This window comes from Phyllobates terribilis, unplaced genomic scaffold (genome assembly GCF_046119375.1).
Source record: "Phyllobates terribilis strain yellow unplaced genomic scaffold, ASM4611937v1 Scaffold_1__5_contigs__length_1240528914, whole genome shotgun sequence".
NCBI classification, from domain to species: Eukaryota; Metazoa; Chordata; class Amphibia; order Anura; family Dendrobatidae; genus Phyllobates; species Phyllobates terribilis.
In genome coordinates, this window is record NW_027362761.1 from 739,281,086 (window position 1) to 739,301,990 (window position 20,905).

The following is a 20,905-nucleotide window of genomic DNA, read 5'->3' on the forward strand; positions in this document are numbered from 1 at the left end:
TTCAGCAGGCACCTATACTTTTCTCTAGACGTTTTTCCTTTCCTCATTGTTTCCTTTTGCAGTTTTTCTAAGTATACCTAGGACTGTACTTCTAATGGCCAAAAGTTTTCAGACTGATACAAAATTTGGTTTTCACAAAGTTTACTGCTTCAGCTTTTTTAGTGGTAATTTGTGTAAACTCTAGATTATAATGAATAAAGATCAAATGAATTGCCAAAATGTGCAAACTCATTTCTTGCCATGAAAATTAACCTAATCGCAAAATCTAATTTCCACTGAATTTCAGCTCTTCAAAAAATGACCTGCTTACATGATTTCAGTGATCTCGTCAGCTCAGGAGAAAGTGTTCATGAGGACAAGGCAGCTGTTTTCACTCTGTTCTTATCTTTGACCTTTTTGGCAACTTTTTAGCAAGAAAAAGTCCACGTTTTGCGTAATGGCACAATATTTATGCCAAAAAGTCATGCACACATATAATCACTCTACGGATGGACTGGAGTATGCTTGCCCAAATTTAGCATTTTTTTTAAGTTATAGTTGACAAATCAGCCAAAAATATCTAGAAACCCCAAATCCAACCCACAATAGAGATCATAAAGAAATATCAGGCAAACACATACAAAAAAGACTTTTAAAAAGGCTCAAGTTGAAAAAAGAATCTGGGACTACTGAAAACAGCTAACAGAATATCAAACACTAGACCAAAAATAGGCAATAACAAACTGTGCCCTATCTGCTATCCTTTGGAACATTGAGCCGTTAGTAGCTGCTCCCTCTACGTTGTTTGTTGAGCTAAAATCTAAGGCTATGTGCCCACGTTGCGGACCTGAAGCATATTTTTTACGCTTCTCCCTGGCGGGAAAATCACATGCGGATATTACATGCGGTTTTCCCGGCAGGTAGAAGCGTTTGTGAGGTGTCTTTGCATGCATTTCCGCATGCGGGTTATCAAGCACTTCTCCAAGCATCACTTGGAAAAGTGCTTGACAACTTGTTCAGAATGGTAAAAATTAAAAAAATAAACTTTATACTCACCTTCCGATGCATTCTCTGCCCCGTCCGGAGTCTTGAGCGGCTCACGCTGTTGTGTGCAGGACCTGCGGTGACGTCATTGAGTCATGTGGTGGGTCACATGACTCAATGACGTGGCAGGTCCTTCAGACAACAGCGCGACGGAGGGAAAACATCAGAAGATAAGTATAAACTTTATTTTATTCTTTTTTTTCCTTTTTCTTTGGTACCCAGGTCTGGATGAGAGTCTCCTCTCCTCCAGACCTGGGTACCATCCGCACATTGATTCCGCTGCGCTTCCGCAAAATTTATGAACATGCTGCGGATTTTTGACCGCAACATATACGCTGCGGAAAAATCCGCAGCATGGGCATTGACATTGCGGAATGCCAATGGGGACCATGGGGTGCGGATATACATGCGTTTTTCAAGCGTTTACGCTGCGGAAATTCCGCAGCATATACGCTTGAAAAACGCTACGTGAGCACACAGCCTAAATGTGACTTCCAATTTGTAAGTTCAGCAATTCTAAACCATAACCTCAGCTAGTTCGCTCTGATAGAGACATCAGAAAATAAACCTCAGCATTAAAGAGTTCATGTCATTTCTCTTTCAGGTACTGGTAACATTCATAAATCAAGAATTTCTAAACTGGATGCAAAAAAAGTTATTTTAAAAGTCAACAAAATTAAGTTGTCCTATTAGTCTTCAGCAGCAAGTAGGCCCTAGTGAAGTTTTAGTCCTAGAACAATGCTCTGAACTTTGATATGAAGCCCAGATCTGATATTTTTCTTTTTTTTTTTTCATTTTTCTAACATCAACTGAGACAAAGTAGTAATATCACGCGAACAACAAAATATGACTCTGGTGGGACTCGAACCCACAACCTTTGAATCACATCAATTGGCTAGAAGTCCAATGCGCTATCCATTGCGCCACAGAGCCACAAGTCTCCTGATTAAGGTGGGTGTTCTGCCATGTCTAGACAATCCATTTTTTCCTGATGGTGACTGGATAGCAGTAAGATTCCTGTTCTCTTTGAAACTTTGCCTTAGTCTTCTTATATGTAAAAGTAAAACTGGACAGCACGAAAATGCATATGCTGTAAAAAAGAAAGATCTATTTCATATTAATACTCACTACATGCATTTTTTAGTCTTACATGCTAGCAGTTCATTTTAAAGTACTAACAGAGTTCCCTGTTGCTAAAGTGTGGCATGGAAATGTATGCAATTCCAAGAAAGGAGTAGGTTTTGTTGGTTTTAACTCTCAAGTTTTGATCTTTATTACTTTCTACAACTTCAATACAGTAGCCACTGGCCCTCTGGAACTTAAGCCAAGAAAAATGGTTTGGAACATAAGTGTTCTTGTATGCTAATGAACTACTGGATTGGGAAGGATAGGCGTCAATAAAAAAGAAATTATTTAGCCATTTGAGAAGATTATCAGATAACATGTGTTTTAGTCCAAATAAATGCTGGGAAATTTTCTGAAGTGCTCCTGCTATATATCCTGATTTCAGCAGGCACCTATACTTTTCTCTAGACGTTTTTCCTTTCCTCATTGTTTCCTTTTGCAGTTTTTCTAAGTATACCTAGGACTGTACTTCTAATGGCCAAAAGTTTTCAGACTGATACAAAATTTGGTTTTCACAAAGTTTACTGCTTCAGCTTTTTTAGTGGTAATTTGTGTAAACTCTAGATTATAATGAATAAAGATCAAATGAATTGCCAAAATGTGCAAACTCATTTCTTGCCATGAAAATTAACCTAATCGCAAAATCTAATTTCCACTGAATTTCAGCTCTTCAAAAAATGACCTGCTTACATGATTTCAGTGATCTCGTCAGCTCAGGAGAAAGTGTTCATGAGGACAAGGCAGCTGTTTTCACTCTGTTCTTATCTTTGACCTTTTTGGCAACTTTTTAGCAAAAAAAAAATTCCACGTTTTGCGTAATGGCACAATATTTATGGCAAAAAGTCATGCACACATATAATCACTCTACGGATGGACTGGAGTATGCTTGCCCAAATTTAGCATTTTTTTTAAGTTATAGTTGACAAATCAGCCAAAAATATCTAGAAACCCCAAATCCAACCCACAATAGAGATCATAAAGAAATATCAGGCAAACACATACAAAAAAGACTTTTAAAAAGGCTCAAGTTGAAAAAAGAATCTGGGACTACTGAAAACAGCTAACAGAATATCAAACACTAGACCAAAAATAGGCAATAACAAACTGTGCCCTATCTGCTATCCTTTGGAACATTGAGCCGTTAGTAGCTGCTCCCTCTACGTTGTTTGTTGAGCTAAAATCTAAATGTGACTTCCAATTTGTAAGTTCAGCAATTCTAAACCATAACCTCAGCTAGTTCGCTCTGATAGAGACATCAGAAAATAAACCTCAGCATTAAAGAGTTCATGTCATTTCTCTTTCAGGTACTGGTAACATTCATAAATCAAGAATTTCTAAACTGGATGCAAAAAAGTCATTTTAAAAGTCAACAAAATTAAGTTGTCCTATTAGTCTTCAGCAGCAAGTAGGCGCTAGTGAAGTTTTAGTCCTAGAACAATGCTCTGAACTTTGATATGAAGCCCAGATCTGATATTTTTCTTTTTTTTTTTTCATTTTTCTAACATCAACTGAGACAAAGTAGTAACATCACGCGAACAACAAAATATGACTCTGGTGGGACATGAACACACAACCTTTGAATCACATCAATTGGCTAGAAGTCCGATGTGCTATCCATTGCGCCACAGAGCCACAAGTCTCCTGATTAAGGTGGGTGTTCTGCCATATCTAGACAATCCATTTTTTCCTGATGGTGACTGGATATCAGTAAGATTCCTGTTCTCTTTGAAACTTTGCCTTAGTCTTCTTATATGTAAAAGTAAAACGGGACAGCAAGAAAATGCATATGCTGTAAAAAAGAAAGATCTATTTCATATTAATACTCACTACATGCGTTTTTTAGTCTTACATGCTAGCAGTTCATTTTAAAGTACTAACAGAATTCCCTGTTGCTAAAGTGTGGCATGGAAATGTATGCAATTCCAAGAAAGGAGTAGGTTTTGTTGGTTTTAACTCTCAAGTTTTGATCTTTATTACTTTCTACAACTTCAATACAGTTGCCACTGGCCCTCTGGAACTTAAGCCAAGAAAAATGGTTTGGAACATAAGTGTTCTTGTATGCTAATGAACTACTGGATTGGGAAGGATAGGCATCAATAAAAAAGAAATTATTTAGCCATTTGAGAAGATTATCAGATAACATGTGTTTTAGTCCAAATAAATGCTGGGAAATTTTCTGAAGTGCTCCTGCTATATATCCTGATTTCAGCAGGCACCTATACTTTTCTCTAGACGTTTTTCCTTTCCTCATTGTTTCCTTTTGCAGTTTTTCTAAGTATACCTAGGACTGTACTTCTAATGGCCAAAAGTTTTCAGACTGATACAAAATTTGGTTTTCACAAAGTTTACTGCTTCAGCTTTTTTAGTGGTAATTTGTGTAAACTCTAGATTATAATGAATAAAGATCAAATGAATTGCCAAAATGTGCAAACTCATTTCTTGCCATGAAAATTAACCTAATCGCAAAATCTAATTTCCACTGAATTTCAGCTCTTCAAAAAATGACCTGCTTACATGATTTCAGTGATCTCGTCAGCTCAGGAGAAAGTGTTCATGAGGACAAGGCAGCTGTTTTCACTCTGTTCTTATCTTTGACCTTTTTGGCAACTTTTTAGCAAAAAAAAGTCCACGTTTTGCGTAATGGCACAATATTTATGCCAAAAAGTCATGCACACATATAATCACTCTACGGATGGACTGGAGTATGCTTGCCCAAATTTAGCATTTTTTTTAAGTTATAGTTGACAAATCAGCCAAAAATATCTAGAAACCCCAAATCCAACCCACAATAGAGATCATAAAGAAATATCAGGCAAACACATACAAAAAAGACTTTTAAAAAGGCTCAAGTTGAAAAAAGAATCTGGGACTACTGAAAACAGCTAACAGAATATCAAACACTAGACCAAAAATAGGCAATAACAAACTGTGCCCTATCTGCTATCCTTTGGAACATTGAGCCGTTAGTAGCTGCTCCCTCTACGTTGTTTGTTGAGCTAAAATCTAAGGCTATGTGCCTACGTTGCGGACCTGAAGCATATTTTTTACGCTTCTCCCTGGCGGGAAAATCACATGCGGATATTACATGCGGTTTTCCCGGCAGGTAGAAGCGTTTGTGAGGTGTCTTTGCATGCATTTCCGCATGCGGGTTATCAAGCACTTCTCCAAGCATCACTTGGAAAAGTGCTTGACAACTTGTTCAGAATGGTAAAAATTAAAAAAATAAACTTTATACTCACCTTCCGATGCATTCTCTGCCCCGTCCGGAGTCTTGAGCGGCTCACGCTGTTGTGTGCAGGACCTGCGGTGACGTCATTGAGTCATGTGGTGGGTCACATGACTCAATGACGTGGCAGGTCCTTCAGACAACAGTGCGACGGAGGGAAAACATCAGAAGATAAGTATAAACTTTATTTTATTCTTTTTTTTCCTTTTTCTTTGGTACCCAGGTCTGGATGAGAGTCTCCTCTCCTCCAGACCTGGGTACCATCCGCACATTGATTCCGCTGCGCTTCCGCAAAATTTATGAACATGCTGCGGATTTTTGACCGCAACATATACGCTGTGGAAAAATCCGCAGCATGGGCATTGACATTGCGGAATGCCATTGGGGACCATGGGGTGCGGATATACATGCGTTTTTCAAGCGTTTACGCTGCGGAAATTCTGAAGCATATACGCTTGAAAAACGCTACGTGAGCACACAGCCTAAATGTGACTTCCAATTTGTAAGTTCAGCAATTCTAAACCATAACCTCAGCTAGTTCGCTCTGATAGAGACATCAGAAAATAAACCTCAGCATTAAAGAGTTCATGTCATTTCTCTTTCAGGTACTGGTAACATTCATAAATCAAGAATTTCTAAACTGGATGCAAAAAAAGTCATTTTAAAAGTCAACAAAATTAAGTTGTCCTATTAGTCTTCAGCAGCAAGTAGGCCCTAGTGAAGTTTTAGTCCTAGAACAATGCTCTGAACTTTGATATGAAGCCCAGATCTGATATTTTTCTTTTTTTTTTTTCATTTTTCTAACATCAACTGAGACAAAGTAGTAATATCACGCGAACAACAAAATATGACTCTGGTGGGACTCGAACCCACAACCTTTGAATCACATCAATTGGCTAGAAGTCCAATGCGCTATGCATTGCGCCACAGAGCCACAAGTCTCCTGATTAAGGTGGGTGTTCTGCCATGTCTAGACAATCCATTTTTTCCTGATGGTGACTGGATAGCAGTAAGATTCCTGTTCTCTTTGAAACTTTGCCTTAGTCTTCTTATATGTAAAAGTAAAACTGGACAGCAAGAAAATGCATATGCTGTAAAAAAGAAAGATCTATTTCATATTAATACTCACTACATGCGTTTTTTAGTCTTACATGCTAGCAGTTCATTTTAAAGTACTAACAGAGTTCCCTGTTGCTAAAGTGTGGCATGGAAATGTATGCAATTCCAAGAAAGGAGTAGGTTTTGTTCTTTTTAACTCTCAAGTTTTGATCTTTATTACTTTCTACAACTTCAATACAGTAGCCACTGGCCCTCTGGAACTTAAGCCAAGAAAAATGGTTTGGAACATAAGTGTTCTTGTATGCTAATGAACTACTGGATTGGGAAGGATAGGCGTCAATAAAAAAGAAATTATTTAGCCATTTGAGAAGATTATCAGATAACATGTGTTTTAGTCCAAATAAATGCTGGGAAATTTTCTGAAGTGCTCCTGCTATATATCCTGATTTCAGCAGGCACCTATACTTTTCTCTAGACGTTTTTCCTTTCCTCATTGTTTCCTTTTGCAGTTTTTCTAAGTATACCTAGGACTGTACTTCTAATGGCCAAAAGTTTTCAGACTGATCCAAAATTTGGTTTTCACAAAGTTTACTGCTTCAGCTTTTTTAGTGGTAATTTGTGTAAACTCTAGATTATAATGAATAAAGATCAAATGAATTTCCAAAATGTGCAAACTCATTTCTTGCCATGAAAATTAACCTAATCGCAAAATCTAACTTCCACTGAATTTCAGCTCTTCAAAAAATGACCTGCTTACATGATTTCAGTGATCTCGTCAGCTCAGGAGAAAGTGTTCATGAGGACAAGGCAGCTGTTTTCACTCTGTTCTTATCTTTGACCTTTTTGGCAACTTTTTAGCAAAAAAAAGTCCACGTTTTGCGTAATGGCACAATATTTATGCCAAAAAGTCATGCACACATATAATCACTCTACGGATGGACTGGAGTATGCTTGCCCAAATTTAGCATTTTTTTTAAGTTATAGTTGACAAATCAGCCAAAAATATCTAGAAACCCCAAATCCAACCCACAATAGAGATCATAAAGAAATATCAGGCAAACACATACAAAAAAGACTTTTAAAAAGGCTCAAGTTGAAAAAAGAATCTGGGACTACTGAAAACAGCTAACAGAATATCAAATACTAGACCAAAAATAGGCAATAACAAACTGTGCCCTATCTGCTATCCTTTGGAACATTGAGCCGTTAGTAGCTGCTCCCTCTACGTTGTTTGTTGAGCTAAAATCTAAATGTGACTTCCAATTTGTAAGTTCAGCAATTCTAAACCATAACCTCAGCTAGTTCGCTCTGATAGAGACATCAGAAAATAAACCTCAGCATTAAAGAGTTCATGTCATTTCTCTTTCAGGTACTGGTAACATTCATAAATCAAGAATTTCTAAACTGGATGCAAAAAAAGTCATTTTAAAAGTCAACAAAATTAAGTTGTCCTATTTGTCTTCAGTAACAAGTAGGCCCTAATGAAGTTTTAGTCCTACAACAATGCTCTGAACGTTGATATAAAGCACAGATCTGATATTTTTCTTTTTTTTTTTTCATTTTTCTGACATCAACTGAGACAAAGTAGTAATATCACGCGAACAACAAAATATGACTCTGGTGGGACTCGAATCCACAACCTTTGAATCACATCAATTGGCTAGATGTCCACTGGTTGATCTGTTGCACCACAGAGCCACAAGTCTCCTGATTAAGGTGGGTGTTCTGCCATGTCTAGACAATCCATTTTTTCCTGATGGTGACTTGACAACAGTAAGATTCCTGTTCTCTTTGAAAATTTGCCTTAGTCTTCTTATATGTAAAAGTAAAACTGGCCAGCAAGAAAATGCATATGCTGCAAAAAAGAAAGATCTATTTCATATTAATACTCACTACATGCGTTTTTTAGTCTTACATGCTAGCAGTTCATTTTAAAGTACTGACAGAGTTCCCTGTTGCTAAAGTGTGGCATGGAAATGTATGCAATTCCAAGAAAGGAGTAGCTTTTGTTGTTTTTTAACTCTCAAGTTTTGATCTTTATTACTTTCTACAACTTCAATACAGTAGCCACTGGCCCTCTGGAACTTAAGCCAAGAAAAATGGTTTGGAACATAAGTGTTCTTGTATGCTAATGAACTACTGGATTGGGAAGGATAGGCGTCAATAAAAAAGAAATTATTTAGCCATTTGAGAAGATTATCAGATAACATGTGTTTTAGTCCAAATAAATGCTGGGAAATTTTCTGAAGTGCTCCTGCTATATATCCAGATTTCAGCAGGCACCTATACTTTTCTCGAGACGTTTTTCCTTTACTTATTGTTTCCTTTTGCAGTTTTTCTAAGTATACCTAGGACTGTACTTCTAATGGCCAAAAGTTTTCAGACTGATACAAAATTTGGTTTTCACAAAGTTTACTGCTTCAGGTTTTTAGTGATAATTTGTGTAAACTCTAGATTATAATGAATAGAGATCAAATGAATTGCCAAAATGTGCAAACTCATTTCTTGCCATGAAAATTAACTTAATCGCAAAATCTAATTTCCACTGAATTTCAGCTCTTCAAAAAATGACCTGCTTACATGATTTCAGTGATCTCGTCAGCTCAGGAGAAAGTGTTCATGAGGACAAGGCAGCTGTTTTCACTCTGTTCATATCTTTGACCTTTTCGGCAACTTTTTAGCAAAAAAATGGCGCAATATTTATGCCAAAAAGTCATGCACACATATAATCACTCTACGGATGGACTGGAGTATGCTTGCCCAAATTTAGCATTTTTTTTAAGTTATAATTGACAAATCAGCCAAAAATATCTAGAAACCCCAAATCCAACCCACAATAGAGATCATAAAGAAATATCAGGCAAACACATACAAAAAAGACTTTTAAAAAGGCTCAAGTTGAAAAAAGAATCTGGGACTAGAGATGAGCGTTGTTCTACTCGAACTGTTCGCCAATTTCAAATTCGAGCTGTTTTGGGCGGTGTTCGAGCCGTTCGGCGAACACGAGCAATTTGAGAAAAATTCGGCTGTTCGAGGTTATGTTCGATAACTGTTCGTGCACCAAAATCATAACTGGATTTTTTCTCAGTAATGATGAAAATTAATGTTAATACGCAGTTTGAGTGTACAGCGGGGTGGGGGGAGGGGTCAGGGGATGGATCTCTGCAGGAACAATGAAGATCTCCATTTTTTTTTTCTCTTTCCCGCATTTACAGTGGGGAGGTGCAATCTGTCAGCCTATCAGCAGCGCACACACGGAGCGAAGTGCTTTTTTTCACACAAGCAAGGGCATGTGTCATTGGCAGTGTATGTCACATGTCCTTGCCCTATAAGACCAAGCCATTTTCCCCGTCGCCACCATTTTCTCACTGCTGCAGCTGCGTGTTAGACGGCACCGCTGTTGCTGTGTGCGCTATACCTTGTTAATTTCAAGCCAATTTTCGCACAAATCTACAGATAGCTTGGGAGCAGGGAATAGTTGTTATTGCAGTCCTTTTAAGGACTAGGTTACAGCATTTCCTACGACTTTTATCAGGCAGGTCTGTGCTCTTAAATAGATAGATTGTGGGAGTAAAGACTCATTGTAATTGGTGTCCTTTTCAGGACTAGGTTACATCAGTTCCTATCAGTTTTTGCCAGGCAGGTCTGTGCCAGTGCTGTGCAAGTTTTTTTCACAGCATTTGGCTGAATCTAGCAAAGCTAATCCTTTTTGGCCTATTGCAGAGTGTGTTAGTCAGTGGAGTAGCCTATCTGTGTTGCAAGATATACCACCTGTGTATAGAATACCAATTTTTTTACTGCACCTAGTGAAGTAAAATCTTTTGGGCATAGCATCATTCTATTAGTCCATCTATACTGACCTCCATCAGGTTGCAAATTGAATATAATTTTTATCTGCATCTAGCTCTGAAAAAATATTTGGCCTTCTAGCAGTTTGTGGGACTTTCTCTATTAGTCCATATATACTGACCTCCATCAGGTTGCAAATTAAAAATAATTTTTATCTGCATCTACCTCTGAAAAAATATTTGGGCTTCTAGCTGTGTGTGGGACTTGTTCTATTACTCCATCTATACTGACCTCCATCAGGTTGCAAACTGAATATATTTTTTTCTGCATCTACCTCTGAAAAAATATTGGGCTTCTAGCTGTGTGTGGGACTTGTTGTATTAGTCCATCTATACTGACCTCCATCAGGTTGCAAATTAAAAATAATTTTTATCTGCATCTACAGTACCTCTGAAAAAATATTTGGGCTTCTAGCTGTGTGTGGGACTTGTTCTATTAGTCCATCTATACTGACCTCCATCAGGTTGCAAATTGAATATAATTTTTATCTGCATCTAGCTCTGAAAAAATATTTGGCCTTCTAGCAGTGTGTGGGACTTTCTCTATTAGTCCATCTATACTGACCTCCATCAGGTTGCAAACTGAATATATTTTTTATCTGCATCTACCTCTGAAAAAATATTTGGGCTTCTAGCTGTGTGTGGGACTTGTTCTATTAATCCATCTATACTGACCTCCATCAGGTTGCAAACTGAATATAATTTTTTTCTGCATCTAGCTCTGAAAAAATATGTGGCCTTCTAGCAGTGTGTGGGACTTGTTCTATTAGTCCACCTATACTGACCTCCATCAGGTTGCAAATTCAAAATAATTTTTTGTCTGCATCTAGCTCTGAAAAAATATTTGGCCTTCTAGCAGTGTGTGGGACTTTCTCTATTAGTCCATCTATACTGACCTCCATCAGGTTGCAAACTGAATATATTTTTTTTCTGCATCTACCTCTGAAAAAATATTTGGGCTTCTAGCTGTGTGTGGGACTTGTTCTATTAATCCATCTATACAGACCTCCATCAGGTTGCAAACTGAATAAAAAAATTTTCTGCATCTACCTCTGAAAAAATATTTGGGCTTCTAGCTGTGTGTGGGACTTGTTCTATTAGTCCATCTATACTGACCTCCATCAGGTTGCAAATTGAATATAATTTTTTTCTGCATCTAACCCAGCCAATAGTTTTGGCCTAATACCACAGTTTGGCCACTCAGCTCTGCTCGGTTCCCATCCATAGTTTTTTTGTGCAAACAACTCCAGAGTTGTGAATTAGTTAACCACCAAAATGAGTGGAAAAAGGCCTGCTGCTGGTGGAAAGGGGAATAGGCGTGTTGGGAAGGGGAAAAAAGGTTGTGTCCGTGGGGTAGGTGCAGAAGAAAGACCATCTTCCAGCCAAACTAAAATGTCTACTTCTTTTAGCGGACAATGTGATAAGATCCCTTTCTTACGGCCACGCCAATCGCTACAAATTCCAGATGAGGCACAAAAACAGCAGGTGCTTCAACGGATATCAAGTGCTCCTTTAAGTGGGCTCTCCTCCACATCAACTTCAACATCACAAATACTCCAGTCCTCAAAGGTGTCACCCAAATCGCACTTGCTTCCTCACAGCTCCCAAATCTCCAGCTGCCCGTCTGAGTATGAGGTAGAACAGATGGTTGAGTCTGCAGAGCTGTTTACTCATACTATAGCCTGGGAATCAGAGGTCGACTCCAGCGCTTCTGTGAATCCAGACGAGGAAATGATCTGCACTGATGCCCAGAATCTTTATGAGTCGGATCCAGGACCAGACGCAGAAGGTTCTGACCATAATGTAGACCCTCATTCCCAAACTGTAACTCCTGTTGGTGGAGACAATGAGGAAGACGATGATAAGACTCAAATACCTGATTGGAGCGACAACTTTAGTTTTTTGTCAGGGCAGGAACAGGTTGGCTCTGAGGACGACGGGTGTGATAACGCACAGGGTGATGATGATGAGGTCGGAGATCCCACTTACTGTCAACCCACAATCAGCCAAGAGATGAGGTCAGCAGAGGAGGTGGAGGAAGATGCTAGTGACGACGAGGTCAGGTTGCGCCTTCCTGGACAGAGACGTAGTACTGGAAGCACGTCAACAACTGCATCCTCAAACACAACTCTGCCTCTCACCACAAGTCGTGGTGGCTCTTCAGGTCGCATGGGTGCTAAGCCTTGCATAGCCTGGGCATTTTTTCAGATCGATAAAGATGACCCAACTCGTGTTATCTGTAACATTTGTCAGCAAAAGCTAAGTAGAGGCCAAAAAATACATAGTTTGAGTACTTCATGCATGAACCGGCACATGGACATGAAGCATAAGTTGCAGTGGGAAGCTCAGTGTGCTACAATGCGGTCTAGCCGGCCGGGCCAACCACCGTCTGCCATATCTTGTGCATCCGCGGCCTCTTCATCCTCTGTGACTGGGGGGACAGCAGTCACACCTGTTTTGGGGCGCAGACCTGCCACCTCTTTACCCGCAACAGCCAGCGTGATTGGCAGGTCATCATTTTCTTTGGAGGTGGTAACACCAGCTGGTCTTGAGCGCTGTCCGACATCGATAGCACCACCTTTGGATGAAGGCAACCTAACATGTCCGCCTGCATCTTCCTCACAGACCGGCAGTTTGCCGGGGACACCCTTATCAACCCCGTCTAAGCACAATAGCCAGCCCTCGGTCCCTCAGATGTGGACAAGTAAAAGACCATTTCCTCCTAGCCATGAGAAAGCTAAGAGGTCGAATTTCACCATCTGCAAGCTCTTGGCTACAGAAATGCTGCCTTTCCGCCTGGTGGACACAGAGGATTTTCGAGACCTTATGTCCGTCGCAGTGCCCCAGTACCAGATGCCCAGTCGGCACTACTTCTCAAAGAAAGGTGTGCCTGCGCTCCACCAGCATGTCGCACACAACATCACCGCTTCTTTGAGAAACTCTGTGTGTGACAGGGTGCATTTCACCACAGACACTTGGACGAGTAGGCATGGACAGGGGCGTTACATGTCGCTGACTGGGCACTGGGTAACTATGGTGACAGCAGGACAAGGGGCTGCTGTCCAAGTCTTGCCGTCCCCACGAGTTGTGCGTCAATCCTCTTTATGTCAAAGTTCCTCCACTGCTTCTGCCTCCTCAACCTCCTCTCGGTCTTCCACCTGCACCCAAAGCCTGTCTGGTCATGCCACAAGCTTTCTAACTGCGCAGAAGGGATCCTGCACACCTCCTTACTATGCTGGCAGTAGGGCTCAACGTCATCAGGTGGTTTTTACATTGAAATGTCTGGGAAATGTGAGTCACACAGCTGAGGAGTTGTGGTCAGCTCTGGAGAACCAATTTCATGAATGGTTGTCTCCACTGGACCTGAAACCAGGGAAGGCCGAATGCGACAATGCTGCAAACCTGGGTGCGGCCCTTCGCCGGGGCAATGTCACACACGTGCCTTGTATGGCTCACGTGTTGAACCTGGTTGTCCAGCAATTTTTAGCCCACTATCCCAGACTAGATGGCCTTCTGCAGAGGGCACGGTCGCTGTGTGCTCACTTCCGCCGTTCGCATCCCGCAGCTCAGCGACTTACATCTCTACAGAAGTCGTTGGGCCTGCCACTTCACCGGCTAAAATGCGATGTGACTACCCGGTGGAATTCAACTCTGCACATGTTCCAGCGACTGTGGCAGCACCGACAAGCCCTGGTGCAATACGTTCTGACGTATAGCCTGGGCCAACGAGATCCAGAGGTGGGGCAAATCACGCTGGAGGAGTGGTCTCAGATCAGGGACCTATGCACCCTTCTGCACAGTTTTGAAATGGCGACGAAGATGTTTAGTGCTGACGATGCCATTATCAACATGACTATTCCGGTGATTTACATGCTGGAGCACATGTTAAACAGAATTCGGAGTCAGGTGGTGGCACAAGAGGAGGTGGAGGAAGTAGAGGAGGAGGAGTTGTATGCGGAAGGGCTAACATCTGCAAGGTCCAGACGGTCGGCAGCACCAAGGCGGCAGGCATGTGAGGGTGGGGGAGATGGTTTTACCAGGGCGCATGGTAGCAGCCAAACTAGTGAGGAAGGTGCAGGAGCCCAGGAAGAAGTGGAGGACGAACTGATGGAAGACTCATCAGATGAGGGAGACCTTGATCACATTTCTGTTGTGCGAGGTTGGGGGGAGAGGACAGAGGAAGGAAGCATGATTGTTACCTCGCCACCAACACAACAGGGACTTGGTGCTCCTGGATGCGCAACACACATGAGTGCCTTCTTGCTGCACTACCTGCAACATGACCCTCGAATTGTGAGAATTAGAAATAATCCTGACTACTGGGTTGCCACACTGTTAGATCCCCGGTACAAAAGTAAATTTGCAGAAATTATTCCTGCCATAGAAAGGGATGCACGCATGCAGGAGTATCTGCAGAGACTGTTGCAGAATCTTACATGTGCTTTTCCACAAAATACCAGTGGTGCACGTAGTGAATCTCACAGTTCCAACTTGCCAACCGTGGGACCGTCAAGTGTTCAGCACTCAAGCCGTAACAGAACTACAGTATCTGCTGGTAACATCAATTTTGCGGAATCATTTCACCACTTTTTTAGCCCATCCTTTGCAAGGCCACAGGAGACAAGAAGTCTGACACATAGTCAACGCCTAGAGACGATGGTACAGGAGTATCTCCAAGTAAACATTGAAGCCATGACTGTGTCACTGGACCCTTGCTCTTTTTGGGCTTCCAATCTGGATAAATGGCCGGAGCTAGCCACTTACGCCTTGGAGATCTTGTCATGCCCCGCAGCCAGCGTTATGTCTGAACGTGTGTTCAGCGCTGCTGGTGGTGTGCTGACAGATAAGCGCACGCGGCTCTCCACTGATAATGTAGACAGACTCACGTTCATAAAGATGAACAAATCATGGATCCGAAACGACTTTTCTACCCCTGTGTCATCCTGGGGAGAGTAAAAGCTTGATGATTGGTTAAAATCACCCTACCAACCGTTTTAAGCTTTCAAATTACTAATCATGTTTATCTGTATCTTGGCTGGAAAATAATTTGGGCTTTGTAGCAGTGTGCAGCACTGATTCTATTAGGCCATCTATAATAAGCTCCACCAGATTTAAAATTACTAATCATGTTTATCTGTATCTTGACTGGAAAATAATTTGGGCTTTGTAGCAGTGTGCAGCACTGATCCTATTAGGCCATCTATACTAAAGCTTCACCAGATTTAAAATTAATAAGAATTTTTAGCTGCATCTAGCCCGGAAAATAATTTTGGGGCTCCGAGATGCGCAAGACACATAAGTGCCTTCTTGCTGCACTACCTGCAGCATGACCCTCATATTGTCAGAATTCGAAGTAATCATGACTACTGGGTTGCCACACTCTTAGATCCCCCAAACTTTTCGATCAACCTTTTCATTTTAATAAAGACCAAAAAAATGGTCATTTTTGAAATTATAAGCATTAGCAGGTTGTTAGAAACTGAAATCAAACAGTTTTCAACTCAAAACTTTATTCTAGGTGATGTTACATTTTCACATAGGACCCCTTGTTCGAAAGGAGCTTCTGAACTCTCTCGCCCATTGAATTTGTCAGGTTTTGGATGGTTTCTGCTTCAATTGTTTTGCATGAGGACAGAATACCCTCCCAGAGCTGTTGCTTAGATGTGAACTGCCTCCCGCCATCATAGACACTCCTTTTAACGATGCTCCAAAGGTTCTGAATGGGGTAGAGGTCAGGGGAGCATGGGGGTCACACCATAAATTTGTCCCCTTTTATGCCCATATCAGCCAGAGATGCAGATGTTTTATGTGCAGCATGAGATGGTGCATTATCATGCAAAAAAATGATCTTGTTGTGAAATACACGGTTCTTCTTCTTGAACCATGGCAGGAATTGCTGTTTGAGAAAATCCACATACATTATGGAGTTCATCTTTAGCGCCTTCAGGGATCCTAAAGGGGCCGACAATCTCTCTCCCCATGATTCCAGCCCAAAACATTACTCCACCTCCTCCTTGTTGGCGCTGTAGCCGTGTTTGCGTGGGGTGTCCATCAACCAGCCATCCTCCACTCCATCCATCTGGACCATCGAGCGCTGCACGGCACTCATCCGTGAACAAAACAGTTTTGAAATCAGTCTTCATGTAATGTTAGGCCCACTGGAGCCGTTTCTGCTTGTGTGAAGTGGATAGAGGAGGTCGACAGGATGGCGTATGCACAGCTGTAAAACCTCTGAAGGACCCTGCATCTTGTTGTTCGGGGGACGTTGGAGGCACCAGCAGCTTCAAAAACTTGTCTGCTGCTATGACAAGGCTTTTTTGCCGCTGCTCTTTCAACCTGACGTAATTGCCTGTAGGAAAGAGTCCTCAATTTGCCCTTATCAGCACGCACACGTGTGTACTGTGAATCAGCTACATACTTCTTGATTGCCAAGACACTTCATCCTGATCATCGCACAATGTTGATTGTAGTCATGCCTTGACCTAAACACTCCACAATTTGTTGCTTCTCAGCAGCCGACACATCCTTTTTTTTTCCCATTTTGGCAGAAAATGTAGGCTGCTTAATAATGTGAGACAGCCTTCTTAAGTAGTCTTGCCTTTCATTGGACACACCTGCCAAACTAATTAGCACAGGTGTCTGCAATTGCTTACAGTGATATAAAGAGCCCTGACACACATCACCATCAATGAGTTTAACTGACAAACAAACAAATTCTTCCCTTATCACTCCTAAACACTTTTTTGCATAATAATTTGGAACACAGTGTACATGTGCTTTTCCACAAAACACCAGTGGTTCACGCAGTGAATCTTACAGTTCTAACTTGCCAACCGTGGTCTGTATGGAGTTGTTCAATAAAGGGCCCAAAATTAAGATAACATAGATGGGAGAGGTCTCTATGAATAGGAATTCCTAAGTATTTGATACCCTGTGAGGGCCAGGCAAAGGGAAAGTTGGACTGGATGGAATCCTATATGGATTTGGGGAGGGAGACATCGAGGGCCTCAGACTTCGCTGCATTGATTTTAAAATTTGACCATGTAACAAAGTGATCTATTTCAGCCATAACAGCATGGATGGATATATGTGATTGAGTGATATATACTAGGACATCATCAGCAATAGAGAGCACTTGTACTCGGTGCCTCCCACCTCAATCCACCTAATATTGGGGTTATGGCGAATTGATGAGAGCAGGTGCTCCGTCACTAGGATGTATAAGAGAGGGGACAGAGAACATCCCTGCCTTGTCCCATTGGTGATTGTACAAGGTGATGAAAATGTTCTGACGCGCCCCCTGGGCCTTGGGACACCCGGAGCCGGACCCTTTTTGGTGGATGCTGGTGGTTGTAGTCTCCGTGGCGGCGACCCGGTTCCGTGTCTCACGGCGGTCAAACCAGTGGCGGAACTATTTATGTGGTTTTGATGTTTAAATGTCCGACTATGCCACCCGTGGATTGCGGTCAGAGTGAACCGCCGCTCCAGGGCAGACCGCTGAGGCTGGTGTTGTGGGTGCAGCAGAGCGTAGCATAACTCCCCACGGGAGGAGTATAGCCTCAGGGCAGTGTATGCGGAGGATGGGGGTGATGGTGCAGGGCAGCAGCAGTAACGACACGGAGTCAGTGATGCAGTCCAGGGCCTTTACTCACAGTTCTTATTATCCAGACCACGTCTGCAGGTAACGGCTGCCCACGTCATACTGTGCTCACCAGGTGAGGGGCTCAGACAACTCCCAGATAACTTTGGAGCGCTTCACAGGACCCCCTTTGTGTGTCCTTTGTCTGGCCTTTCTTACCAACCCTTCTGTCCGGCTGCCTCGGGCCTCCTCTTGGTAAACTTGGCGCCAGTTTCCCTGACCCTATGTGGTGCCTTCCTAGCGGGTGTAGCGAGGGGCTGCGCCACATAAAATGTCACAGCCTCCTGTTTCTAGCTGAGGGTCGTTTCCTGCCTCCACTAGTTTCGGGGACCGGTCTCCCCCTTTGGCCTAACCCCTCCACGCAGGTGGATTCGGGCGTGCGGTGGCGACTCGCCCGTCCGCACCCCTGGGATCCCTTCGTTCCTCGTTCCTGGAGCCTTCTGCGCTCCTCTTCCTTCCTTCTCCCTCTTCCAGGCCTGGGCCTCTGTTACTAGGCCCGCCTCCGGAGCAGAGCTCATGCAGAGCCCCTGCTCCCTGCCACTTCTGCTCAGACTTCTCTGCACTGAAATAAGATGGTGCCCACCTTTTATACTCCCTTCTCAATGCACCCAGGAACTGCTTCCTCCCTGCTCCTGCACTACAGGGTTCCCCTTCCTCAGTGTTCCCTCCCCCCACTCCAGCCAGGGACAGGGACTGTCGTGCCCATCTCAGGGGCATATTGGTCGCCCTGCCCCACTGCAATGTGGTGTAATGCATGCAGGTGTCGGGTCCTGATCCACACTACATCCTTACCTGAGAGTGAGATATCACACCTCTGGGTGAGGTGCAATACCTCTGTAGCAACCGAGCCCTCAGGGTGCTACAGATCCATTTATCTTCAGCCTAGGTGACGTATTGCGATACAGGGCCGTGATTTTGGCTATAAAAGGGTCCTCTAGACCCCTACCCCAAGCTTTTTAAGAGAATCATATATGGCGTGCCAGGAGACTCTATGGAATGCTTTCTCAGCATCCAACGAGAGTATCTAATTACAAATTTTTAACTGCATCTAGCCCAGGAAATACTTTGTGCCTAGTAGCAGTGTCTGCTAGTCAGCGGATTATCCCGGCTGTTAAGCAAGCTACACCACCTGTAGTTTGGACACTTAATTTTTTCAAAGGAAATGCTTCGGGACCACGGGATACTCAGTGAAGAGCATCAGGAGGCACCCCAAGGCATAGGGGCTGGGACTGGCAGTAGGATGCCTTGCGGTGGACAGCCGAGCTCGATCCTTATAAAAGCTTTTTAACTGCAGCAGCTTTAGTGGACGCTACTGGAGCTGGAATTACGCGGCTGCTGGCATGAGACTTGCCCTCCAATAGATCCTTGTAAATGGATTTAAAGTGTATTCATTCAAATTAGAGAGACAATTTAAATTAAAAAGCTTAGAGCTGCCTACACCACAGGGGGGCTCGCTCGACCCACCAGTGGACAGGCACCAGTATTGGGAGAGGGGGGCTGGCCGTCAGGGTTCACCGCGGATCTGGCACAAACCCGGCGACGCGGAGGTGGCACGGGCAGGAGCGGACTGAACGTGTCGGCTTCTCACTTTTTGGATTTTAGAAGGGCATGACATGCCTATATCTGTGTCTCCCCCTCCTTTTACTCCTCCACCTCTTTTCTTTTCGCATGACTATATGTACTTGTCACTTTTCCATGTGTTAGTTGTGTCTTCTGAGCAGTTTGTCAGCTTTTGGACACCTTTGAAGGTGTTTTCTATGTGTTTCTAAGTGTTTTTGTTTGCCTGCCATTGGTTTTAACGGTGTTCGAAGGTGTTCGACGAACAGTTCGACGAACACACGGGTGTTCGACGAACCGAACCGAACTCAAACACTACGGGGGTGGCTCAACACTATCTGGGACTACTGAAAACAGCTAACAGAATATCAAACACTAGACCAAAAATAGGCAATAACAAACTGTGCCCTATCTGCTATCCCTTGGAACATTGAGCCGTTAGTAGCTGCTCCCTCTACGTTGTTTGTTGAGCTAAAATCTAAATGTGACTTCCAATTTGTAAGTTCAGCAATTCTAAACCATAACCTCAGCTAGTTCGCTCTGATAGAGATATCAGAAAATAAACCTCAGCATTAAAGAGTTCATGTCATTTCTCTTTCAGGTACTGGTAACATTCATAAATCAAGAATTTCTAAACTGAGCGCAAAAAAAGTCATTTTAAAAGTCAACAAAATTAAGTTGTCCTATTAGTCTTCAGTAGCAAGTAGGCCCTAGCGAAGTTTTAGTCCTAGAACAATGCTCTGAAAGTTAATATGAAGCCCAGATCTGATATTTTTCTATTTTTTTTTTCATTTTTCTAACAACAACTGAGACAAAATAGTAATATCACGCGAACAACAAAATATGACTCTGGTGGGACTTGAACCCACAACCTTTGAATCACATCAAATGGCTAGAACTCCAATGCGCTATCCATTGCGCCACAGAGCCACAAGTCTCCTCATTAAGGTGGGTGTTCTGCCATGTCTAGACAATCCATATTTTCCTGATGGTGACTGGATAGCAGTAAGATTCCTGTTCTCTTTGAAACTTTGCCTTAGTCTTCTTATATGTAAAAGTAAAACTGGACAGCAAGAAAATGCATATGCTGTAAAAAAGAAAGATCTATTTCATATTAATACTCACTACATGCGTTTTTTAGTCTTACATGCTAGCAGTTCATTTTAAAGTACTAACAGAGTTCCCTGTTTCTAAAGTGTGGCATGGAAATGTATGCAATTCCAAGAAAGGAGTAGCTTTTGTTGGTTTTTAACTCTCAAATTTTGATCTTTATTACTTTCTACAACTTCAATACAGTAGCCACTGGCCCTCTGGAACTTAAGCCAAGAAAAATGGTTTGGAACATAAGTGTTCTTGTATGCTAATGAACTACTGGATTGGGAAGGATAGGCGTCAATAAAAAAGAAATTTTTTAGGCATTTGAGAAGA

The 20,905-nt window shown here is 42.3% G+C and overlaps 3 non-coding genes across 3 annotated transcripts; all 3 read right to left on the minus strand.

The window, feature by feature from the left end:
- Positions 1-1,870: 1,870 nt before the first annotated feature.
- Positions 1,871-1,956, minus strand: TRNAR-UCU (transfer RNA arginine (anticodon UCU)). Its single transcript is given in 2 exon segments — positions 1,871-1,906; positions 1,920-1,956. It is a non-coding gene; the product is annotated as a tRNA-Arg (tRNA).
- Positions 1,957-6,222: 4,266 nt separating this feature from the next.
- Positions 6,223-6,308, minus strand: TRNAR-UCU (transfer RNA arginine (anticodon UCU)). The gene is given in 2 exon segments: positions 6,223-6,258; positions 6,272-6,308. It is a non-coding gene; the product is annotated as a tRNA-Arg (tRNA).
- Positions 6,309-20,321: 14,013 nt separating this feature from the next.
- Positions 20,322-20,407, minus strand: TRNAR-UCU (transfer RNA arginine (anticodon UCU)). The gene is given in 2 exon segments: positions 20,322-20,357; positions 20,371-20,407. It is a non-coding gene; the product is annotated as a tRNA-Arg (tRNA).
- Positions 20,408-20,905: the final 498 nt, after the last annotated feature.